Source organism: Heloderma suspectum, chromosome 4 (assembly GCF_057233095.1).
Source record: "Heloderma suspectum isolate Gila_16-S chromosome 4, 16-S_ref, whole genome shotgun sequence".
Taxonomy (NCBI): domain Eukaryota; kingdom Metazoa; phylum Chordata; class Lepidosauria; order Squamata; family Helodermatidae; genus Heloderma; species Heloderma suspectum.
Window position 1 is genome coordinate 51,560,847 of NC_139461.1, and position 10,265 is coordinate 51,571,111.

Genomic DNA, 10,265 nt, shown 5'->3' on the forward strand with positions numbered 1-10,265 from the left:
TCATTGACTAAAATGACTTTCAGGTGGCTCTATTGGATCTGATATGAAGAGAAGAATATCATTTAACAATGGAACTGCTGGAGTTTGCTTTGTTGTACATAGTAACTGCTTGCTCTAAAATTACTTACAACATAACAGGTTTTTAAAATTGTTATAGAATTTCAATAGGGTTTTGAAACACAGGAAAACCACAGAAAGTAGGTCATTAGCCAGAATTGTAACTAAGCCAGCTTGACAGGTGAGATAAATACTAAGCTAAACCACTGGTGGCTACAGTGAACAATTCACAAGTTATTCCTTTTTTAAAATACAGGCTGGGTTTTACAGTATCTGTTTTGAATTAATGCTCACTGAATATTCTCCAGAAAACATTTTCAGCACAAAACTGCGGTTTGGGGAGGGCTAAAATGTTCCCCAAAATTCTGCCCCAGTGTTTACCATTTTTACCACACATACAGATGTTCTGAGCTCATGCTCCACACATACAGATGTTCTGAGCTCATGCTCCAACGCCATTTTCTCCTCTTACCTGCCACCTGTTGTTCTATGGACTATGATCCCAGCCAATCCTGTTGTGAATGTGATGGCAGCACATAGCCACATTTCGCTACATGGTGATGTTATGAAGCAGATTCAGAGTGAGGGCAGGAAGCATGGCGTATAAACATAAGGGGGGGCACATTTCCCAGGTGGTGAGAACATTAATGAAATGTGGCCCTCTCCACGTTTGGCTCAGCACTAGTTTGAATAACTCCCCAATCACATATGTCGAGGTTACTAATAAACTGCATGGATTTTGGTACCATGTCTGTTATGTAGAAACATGTTAACTGTTGTCTCTTCCATGCCTGATTCACTAATTACATTCTGATGTTAAAATAACCATGAACCCATTTACCTTATACGTTTCACGTGGCCACTGCTCATGACAGAGTTAACTATGAAAGACTATTGAGTTTGTCCTTGGATGATAAATTCTTGACACAGGAGACTGTTTTCAGACAACAGACAAGCATGTGACAATTACTTCCAGTACCATCAAATCAGCATCTGCTTTTTTGTTGTAACCCTAACAAAAATATGTACAAGGGGCTTGCACTGGCCCAGTGAAATTTTTTGCTTTGTTCCCCCTCTGAAGAGCTGCCTTCCTATGCCATAGCACAAATATTTGCATTTCAAAAGAAATTTGGCATGAGGCATGAGAAACTGCTATTCAAGAAAATCAGTCTAAAGCTCTTTCGGGCTCACAGAATTAGTTTAGGGCACAATCCTATGCATATTTAGACAGAAAACGACCCTACAACTCCCAGCACTCCTCAGCCAGCATGTTGAAATTGTAGGACCTTTTTCTCTATAAACATGCATAGGATTTCACCCTTATAGTCCTTTAGATCCTTTCCAATCATTCCAGAATAAATTGAAATACGGGATGCAGTTCACCTAGTCCCTACCTCTACTTATTCTTGTAATGGGGAAGTTTGAGAACTTTTGTCAGTAAGTTTTAATTGTGCGTGTGCCATATAAGGTTAAGAAAAATGTGAAATGCACTAGTAAGCCACAATTTGTATAGACACTTGTTATCAAAGCAGTTGAAGAAACTGCATTTTTTGCTAACGTACTTTCAAAACTTCACTCCCCCCATGCCTAATACGCAAACAGAGTCTTTATTTTTAAGACATAAGATAAGGTTTTCTGAATCTGATCGAAGGTCCATCTACTCTAGCATTCTGCTCCCAAAAGCAGCATGCCAGATGCCTGACATCTGGAGAGCTCACAAAGTGTCCATAACAGCAACTGTCTTCCCATTTGTCTCCAGCCGTGTTTGCATTATAGTGAACGCAGCACGTTATATTGCATGCATTGCAAGATAGGTAGGCATTGTAGCCAATGCAACAATTCATATTGTTCAAACACAAGGGTTATGAACAGTTACACCTAGTTTATTTTTTTACCAACATTAATTCTCAAAATGTAAATATGTGCAACGTCCACTGTTCTGCGAGCAGACTTCTCCTCCTCGGCATTCCCCCTAGATACCCCTTCAAATTTGCCTCAGAGGGTCTCCCAACCCATTTCCTCAACATGTCCTGTTCTGCTGCTGGACAGACATAATTAAATCTCACCAAGCAGTTCGGACAACATGCTACAGTATGTCGTGGGTTATTTAACCCATGACGGGCCATCTCACCAATGCAACACCCCCCCCAGGGGTTGTTATATCATGCGAACCCAGTAAGTGTGGGTTATGTGAGGGTTAAACAACCCTAAAACAGACCATGAGTTGTTTAATTCTCACGTAACCCATGCTCACGCGGTTTGCATGACATGATGACCTCCAAGTGGAGGTTGTGTATTTAAAATGGCGGCCACACATACACAGCTTCACCATGATTAAATAACCTACTATGGGCTGTCATATTGTGCAAACAGCCTCACCCTCTTGTACCTTAGGAAGAGAAAATAAAGAGAATAGCGATGTAGTTTTGCTAAAAATAGAATTGGTGGGCACAGGGCGATACAGGGCTGGATCCAGACTTAGTCATTCTTGGAAAAGACCTGTTGAAAGCAATTGGACTCAACTCCTGACTAACTTAAGTCCCATTGATTTCAGTGGGTCTACTTCAAGTATGACTACATCTGGATCCACCCCACTGTTTTTTCTAGCCAGAATTAATTCAATAAAATTAGAACAATTGTTTCCTTGGCATTATTTAAATTGGACACACACATTAATCTTAATCTTTTGTATACTAGGAACTGAATTTCAGTACGACCTAATTTAACAGGTGGTTGACACTTCTTTGTGTAGAAATGATGGGAACAACGTATTAGGATCAGATCAGAGAGCCTTGTTTGACCGATTTACAACCACACTAACGAAGTACCTGCACTGGAATTGCTCCATGGTAAATCATTTTTTAAAGATGTATATTATTTATTGGTAATATATCTTTTAAAGCTGAAGGTCTTTGGACCCAGGCAATATGGTCATTGTCTATGAGTGCAAATCAAGTGTAGGGTGCTCGCTCATCCTCTGGCTGTTCTCTACCAAAGCGGAAATCAATTTCCTTCCCAGGTAATATTGGCCTTACTGTACCCAGGATTTCTCCGAATCCATTCTTGGGCCTATTGTCCTAATGTGGATAGCAGATTCAGGGAGATGCCAAGTGCAGGAAAACGAAGCATTGTGGCGGGGAACAGAGGGCAAGAAGAGTCTGTATGGCAGCCTTATGCTTGCTCCCCTGACATCTATACGCATCTGAACATCTGACCAGAGTTTTTGTCTTGCAAAGTGCAATTTTTGTTAATGGTGCTTCCATGATGTTTTCTTCACATTAGCAAGGTGGCATTTTAAGTAAAAATGAAACTCACTCATGGAAACAATTATTTAGATTCCTAAATATGGAAACGGAGCACAACTGGAATCTAAGACAGCCTTTTTGTGGCTGCACATGCAACCCCCAGCCCTCAATAAACGAGCTTTTTCTTAAGGTAGTACTTCTGTATCCAAGTAAAGCCTCCAATCCAATATGAGAATAATGCTGGTTTGGGATAGTCTCAATCTTCCAAATGCCTAACCTTCAAGGCCAATATATATTACAGGATTCCTTTTAATTATCATAACTTTCATGCTGGTGCTGATCTTACTAGTACTTTCACTTTTGTGGAAAAATGAATACTAAAGTCTGTCTGAAGATAGGAAGAGAGGTGTGGTTCTTAGTCTAGTTCAGTTTTCAAAGTACATTCTGAGGAATCCTGGGGTGCCTCAGTGCAAATATCAGTAATGACAGACACCTTATTTACCCATGCTGATCTTCCATCGTAATGTGCACAGTGGCACCTAGGCCCGAGCAGTGCCCTGGAATCCTTTGCAACACAGAGATTCATCAGTCAAAGAGCAGGAGATCATTAGCAGAGAAATTTAACGTGGAAAGGGTTTTCTGAGGGAAAATGTTCTGAATATGACTGTTCTAAATGATCTTCTAGGCCCTGGCTCAGCAAAATAAGTAAGTAAAGCTAAACATGAATTTAATAGTCCTAATTTTAAAACTTAAAGATTAGGTTAGGTCTCTTACACTATGAGGGTACTAGAATGTGACAGGTTATATTTCTAGTCTTGTACTTATATATTTACATTGCACGACAATCTGGGTTTTTTTAGATGTCATGCCACTACTTGTAGACCCAGAATGCTATTTTTCTCTCAAAACGTAAATGTAAAAGGGAGATTTAAGTGTGTACCAAGAAATAGCCAACTGAATTGACTTTTTTTTTTTTTTTTAACAAAAAGTAAGTCTAGTTGATTAGATACCCATGACTCATGGTGGTTTTAGCATTTAAGATATGCAGTAGACGTAGTCAAAATGAAAGACAACAGCCTTATTGAATGGTGCAATATTGCTTTTTACTCAACAAAGGGCTAACTTGTTGGAGAAGGAAAATATATAAGCCACTGTGAAGAATGATTTTGCAGCATCTTACTAGCAGGTCCATACAGGCACAACTAGAGCAAGTTTGCAAATTACTTTAAAGAAAAATAAGTTTCTCAAAAATATGTTGAGGCTTTCTTGAAAATATCTACTTTTGGCTTACATTTGAATAGGAATGAAATTCGAAAATTGTTTTGGGTAGATCCTATTTGCAGGATCCTAGGTCTCCACAAAAAAGGAGTGGGTTAGCTAGGAACTGCTACTCTTGTACTATATCTCATAACTGGTCTGCTTAAAAATTGCCTCTACGTGTCTCGAACATACATCAGAGACTGACCTGCAGTGCTAAATAATGATTATTTGTGTTTAATCACCCGACTGAATGCTTTTCAAGCAGCCTGTGGAATGTACTTTTGTTTCCTTACATTTTTCAAAAGAAAAAAAATCTTGCTCTCCAAAAACCCTAAGGTTAACCAAAGATTAAAAGATCTAGTGATCTTATTTGCTATTTTACCATTATTATCTTGGTATTCATCTGGATGAAGGTCAGTATACAGAAAAAGGGAAAAGCAATAGATGTAACTGCTTCTGAATGTTTTGAGCCTAGATGAAGCTTTATATCAGAAAACTGATATGGATGCAGCGGACATAGGTTTCAGGTTATCCAACATTTAAAAATGCTACTATGGCTACGTTGCCAAGCCAGATTGCTAAAGCTCCCAGCATGAATGGACTATCATATGTAACCTATCAAACTCTCATTGTATTATGCAGCTATGCTGCTTTCTTGTGGCTCTTAAGTACTTTTAACTTATATCCATAGACTTTAGATACGCTGTGAAATTACAACACTTTGTGTCATTGTCATGTTGTACAAAGCTGGAAAAACTTTGCATAAAATGAACATATTTCTAGTAGTGATTTAATACAGAGGCCAATATGGCTACATTCCTGCTATAGATTAAAAATCTACACACACGAACTACCAAAGCATTGCTGCTACATAACCTACATTCATTTCATTGGGACCTGTGAAGGTGTCCCACACAAATCCAACACTGAAATCAATGGATGACATAGCAGTAGTAAGTGTCAGTTTGTTCCTGCCCTCCCAAAAAGAAAAAGCCTTGCTGGTTCAGGCCAAAGGCCTATCTAGTCCAGCATTCTCTTCATAGAGAGGCCAACCAGATGCCCGTGGGAAACCCACAAGTAGGACATGAGTGCAATAGCACCCTCCTGTTCATGTTCCTCAGCAACTGGTATACAGAGGCATACCACCTTCTTCTATTGCATCAAAATACTAAGCTTTTAATCTTCTATGGAATGATCCCTGTAGTTTTTTTTTTATTATCGTGATTGTTATCAATGCTGTAATGCGATATAAAATGAGAACTTAAGACATGCATTGAATTCTCACTTTTTCTTCCACTGGAAGTATTTTATGCCAAACACTAACATGTTTCAAGTATCTAGTCAAGCTTGGAGTTAACTGTACAGGTATAGTAAATTAATGAACATTTGTCTGTTATGATTGACAGTATCAAGATTATACTTGTTGAAATATCTTCTCAGATATGTGTATCAACTATAAGAAAAGCTTCCTTGGGGTGTCTTTAATTGTATCAGCTTTGCAATAATAGCACCAGTCTCCCTTGAGGAAGGGTAAGACATGTTCCATCAAAATATTGCTGGCTTCATAAACTAATAATCCTAATGTTGCTGGCCTCAGAAACGAGGTTTAGGAAGCGAGGAATGAGTGCTCAGCCTGTGCACCCCTCCCCTCCCCTCCCCTACTTGCTTCAGTGTGGAGATCCAGGCTAGATTTAAATCAGACTTTTAAAACTGAGAACTCTGGCTTAATGTCAGTTAACCAACCTGGATAGTAAGCCAGGATAAGATCCTGTCCATTCTGTCTGGTTTCAAGTCTTTGTTTTTGAGAGGCATGGCCAAGTCACAACCTGGACATAGAGTGAACCTCTCACAAGACCGCTCAGCACTTGCACTTCACCAAAAGCATTTTGTGAGAACTTCAACCCAGGGAAACGGGTCTGCATGCCTCTCCACGAGTTAGGAGACCTAGAGTTATAGCCCACAGTGTGCTAGCCGAAAAATCACAAGACTTGGTGGTGTGCCGCTAGCAATTGCACAACCACTAGCAGAACAACTAGCACAGACAACACCTGGTCTAATGAAGTTGTAACAAGTTGTGCAACACCGTGTGCAAGTGGATCAAAGTACTGAATATAACACTTGCATAAGGATGAAAACAGTTTCTGCCAGCAGTAGAAGCTTTGCGCTAGTGGAATGACATAATTCGATACAACCCCTAAGTTTTAGTCTACAAGCACTCTGGTACACTAAGTTCTCATGCAGATTTCCATGAAACTATTCTGAGGTTTTCTGTAGTAAAGGATAGCTAGTTAAAGCAGTTTTATATGTGCAATTTAAGTGGAACTTTAATTGGTGAATGCCAAGGCGAATTCTACTTCTTGTATGTCGTGTCTGTGCAGCGTACCCAGCTCACTTGGCAGCTTATAGAATCTTTGATTTTTTCATTTGTGAACTCATGATCCTAGTCTTGGCAGGTTAGCATAAGTGAGAGGGCATGTTTTAATATGCACATTTGTGTCCCATTCAGATCTTTCCAAAAGAGATGTGTGAAACAAACTATCTATACCCTCACCCTCCCTCCCAAGATCATATGGCTGCTGAAAATGTATATAATTTAGTGAATGGTACAGTAAACTTCCTTTGTTGGGAAAAAGGCTAGGTTCCAAAGTGTACATGAAATACTTGTTATCAAGCACATTTGACAAATGCAAAAGCACTCATCTATACTGAGGACTAAGGTATCCGTCTTAGATATCAAGTTCATGCACTTAGTTTGGCTTTCTAGGGATTATTTAGAGTTCTATAAAACCCCAGTATACCTATGCTAAAAAAAATAAAAAAAAAGCCACGCACTAAAGGCTCAGCACGAATCCCTATAATTAGTTTGGGGATCCTATTATATTTGATATTTCTATTATATTTGATCTAGTAGATTCTGGTAACAAAAAATGCTTAGGTTGTATCAAAGAGCTAGTCCAAGAGGAAAGATGTAGCTAATATTCAGTAACTGCTAATACAGTTATTTCAAAACGTTCTCTTACAAACTTATTTCTCCACCCCAAAGACTCCTTGGATTTTAGTGAATGAATGTATCTTTAACTGTAAACTATGCATTTTCATAAAAACATGTATTTTATTCCAACTCAATATCTTCCTAATACCTGCAATGGTTAAATACTGCCCATGATGAATTGCCCACACTTGCACTCCTAGGACACTTAAAATTTTAAACTCCGAAGAGATGAATTAGCAGAGGAAATATCAGCATAAGAGAAACGTATTTTTCTAGATAAAGTAATTAAAGATAATGGGCACAATCCAGCCCAAGTTATGTGCTTTAAGTCCCACTGATTTTGATAGGAGAAATACAGAACAATCCTATGTTCACTTACGGTGAGAGCAGGGGTAGATCCACTGGTGGAGCAAGTGCCACATCCATTGTCTTGCTGTTTCACAGCAGCCAGGGCAAGAGGCAGCTGTAGTGTCTTCCCTCCCACTGGCTACAATAGGAGGGAATCAGCTACTGGCACAGTGATGGGCTATTTCTGTAGATGTACTAGGAAAGCAAAGGAGCTTTGTACCTACCAGAGCCATGGCTTTCCCCAACACACCAGGTTCTCTCTTGCACTGCAGAACACCTACACAGGCAGAGGTTTTTGCCTCTGTACTGGAGGACCTCTGGCAAAATGTCATCCAACTGGCAGACCTCAGTCTCTCTACCAATGGAGTGGCACTTCCATTGCTTCCTCCGGTCCTTCACTTAACCTCCTGGTAAGTATAGGATTGCTCCCTTAGGCATGCACTTAAATTACTCACATTTCAAAATCATTTGCGCTTAAGAGCTCTTAATTTTGGCTGGATTGTGGCCAGCATTTACACTGAATAATAGGCTGTTTAAGTGCACACAATGGTTGACCAATCGATGGCAAAAGAATACAGCATGCTCTAGAAGTGGCTGTACATTCAACCCTATGAGCTACCGCCTAAACTCACTTGAGTTCAGCCATAACTTGATTTAAACTTTTCAAATGCCACAAGCTGATTTAAAAGGTTATTTTAATGTATTCAATCTAGACAACTACAAGATTCTAATATGCAATCAGTTTGCATATTGTAACGATTGTCCCAGTTTGCATGTAATAGAAAATGGTGGGTTAATGAACCCACCTTTTACCAGGCACAAGCAGGAGTGGGTGCACTGCCTCTGGCACGCTCCTCACTTTCACATTACAACCTATGATCACCCCGTGATAGGTTTCTCTTGTGATACATCAGCCTGGGCATTCTGGGTTTAGGGGTTAAGCAACACAGAGTAACCCAACAACAAATCAATTAACCCACAATTTGCTGTTATGTCCAAACCAGGTGACTTGCTGATGTAATTATTTTAATAAAATACCATTAATACTTTACTGACATGTTTAACAAACCTGCCACATTAGTCTACTGTATGCAGTGTTATCCATTTTTATTCCTCATTTTAAACCAATACATATTAGGAAAATTAGCATCCATCCAATACAGAAAGAAATGTCTCTGCTATTTTACTATGACTCCAGTTATACAACCTGGTGTTCTTGCATCTGGGGATATATTTGCAAACATGATATTGAAGGGCTGAGCCTTAGAATAGTGTTCAGATATAGCCGCCACTACTACATCACTAGAGGGCTTGTTCATTACAGTATATTTTACCCCGTGGCAGGGGAATGATTTCTAGGTTGGCCTTGGGTTAGATTCAAGCCTACCTCGAAGCAGGGACTGGAAGTTAATTCATTAGAATGAAACAAGAATCTGGGGAATAACTGCAGCCTACCTCTAGTTTGACACGGGGACAGACGACACCCTAGGTGAATGCTGCAAAAATGCCAACATGTTTTCAAGCCTGTAAGACTGTGCTTGTGTCTCTGGGGTTTCACTTTCATTGGAATCCGTGGAACTCTTTCCAAAGAATGCAATGAGAGTGAGTCATCCTTGTCTTTAAGGAGGGTTTCTTTTATTGTCTGTTTAATATGGGAGAATTCACTTTATAAATATTTGAAAGAGAGCTTCCAATTTTGGCACTAATGGAAATACTGGATACTTTTAATATATATTTAGAAGGTTATTTAAAAAAATGTTCTGTCTTTTTATATAATTTTTAGCCAAATACAGATATTCTGATTACTACTTCTGTGGATTCCTATCAGACTGTAAATGCAAAAATAAAACTAGTTCAGGTTTCAAAACCTGGGGGGAAGGTTGGGGTGGGGGGGAGAACTGACTGTTTGAAGTGCTTTGCTAGCTTTTGGTATATTGTGTGTTCGTGTGTGTGTGTGTGTATATATAGATATTATATACATTTTATATATATATATATATATATATATATATATATATATATATATATAAAAAAAATAGGTCCATATGGTTAAATGTTAGTGTTTTTATCGCTGTTCTCTAAGGAAATAAAATGTGTTTTGTATTGCTTTATGAATGAATGAATTAAAAAGGCTTTATGCGATGATTAAAATGTTTTCTAACTATTTTACACCAGAAATTAATAGCTCTAATCCTATGTGAATCACAACATTGGTTTCAGAAGCAGAATTTGAGTTTTTAAACTGGCCCTAATGGACGGCATCAGGTAAAATGCACTTTCTTGTGGCATGCAATGTATTTGCTCTAAATGGGCTTTCAAAATAAGACCACAATATGTTTACATCTTTTCTTGTGACCTCCTCC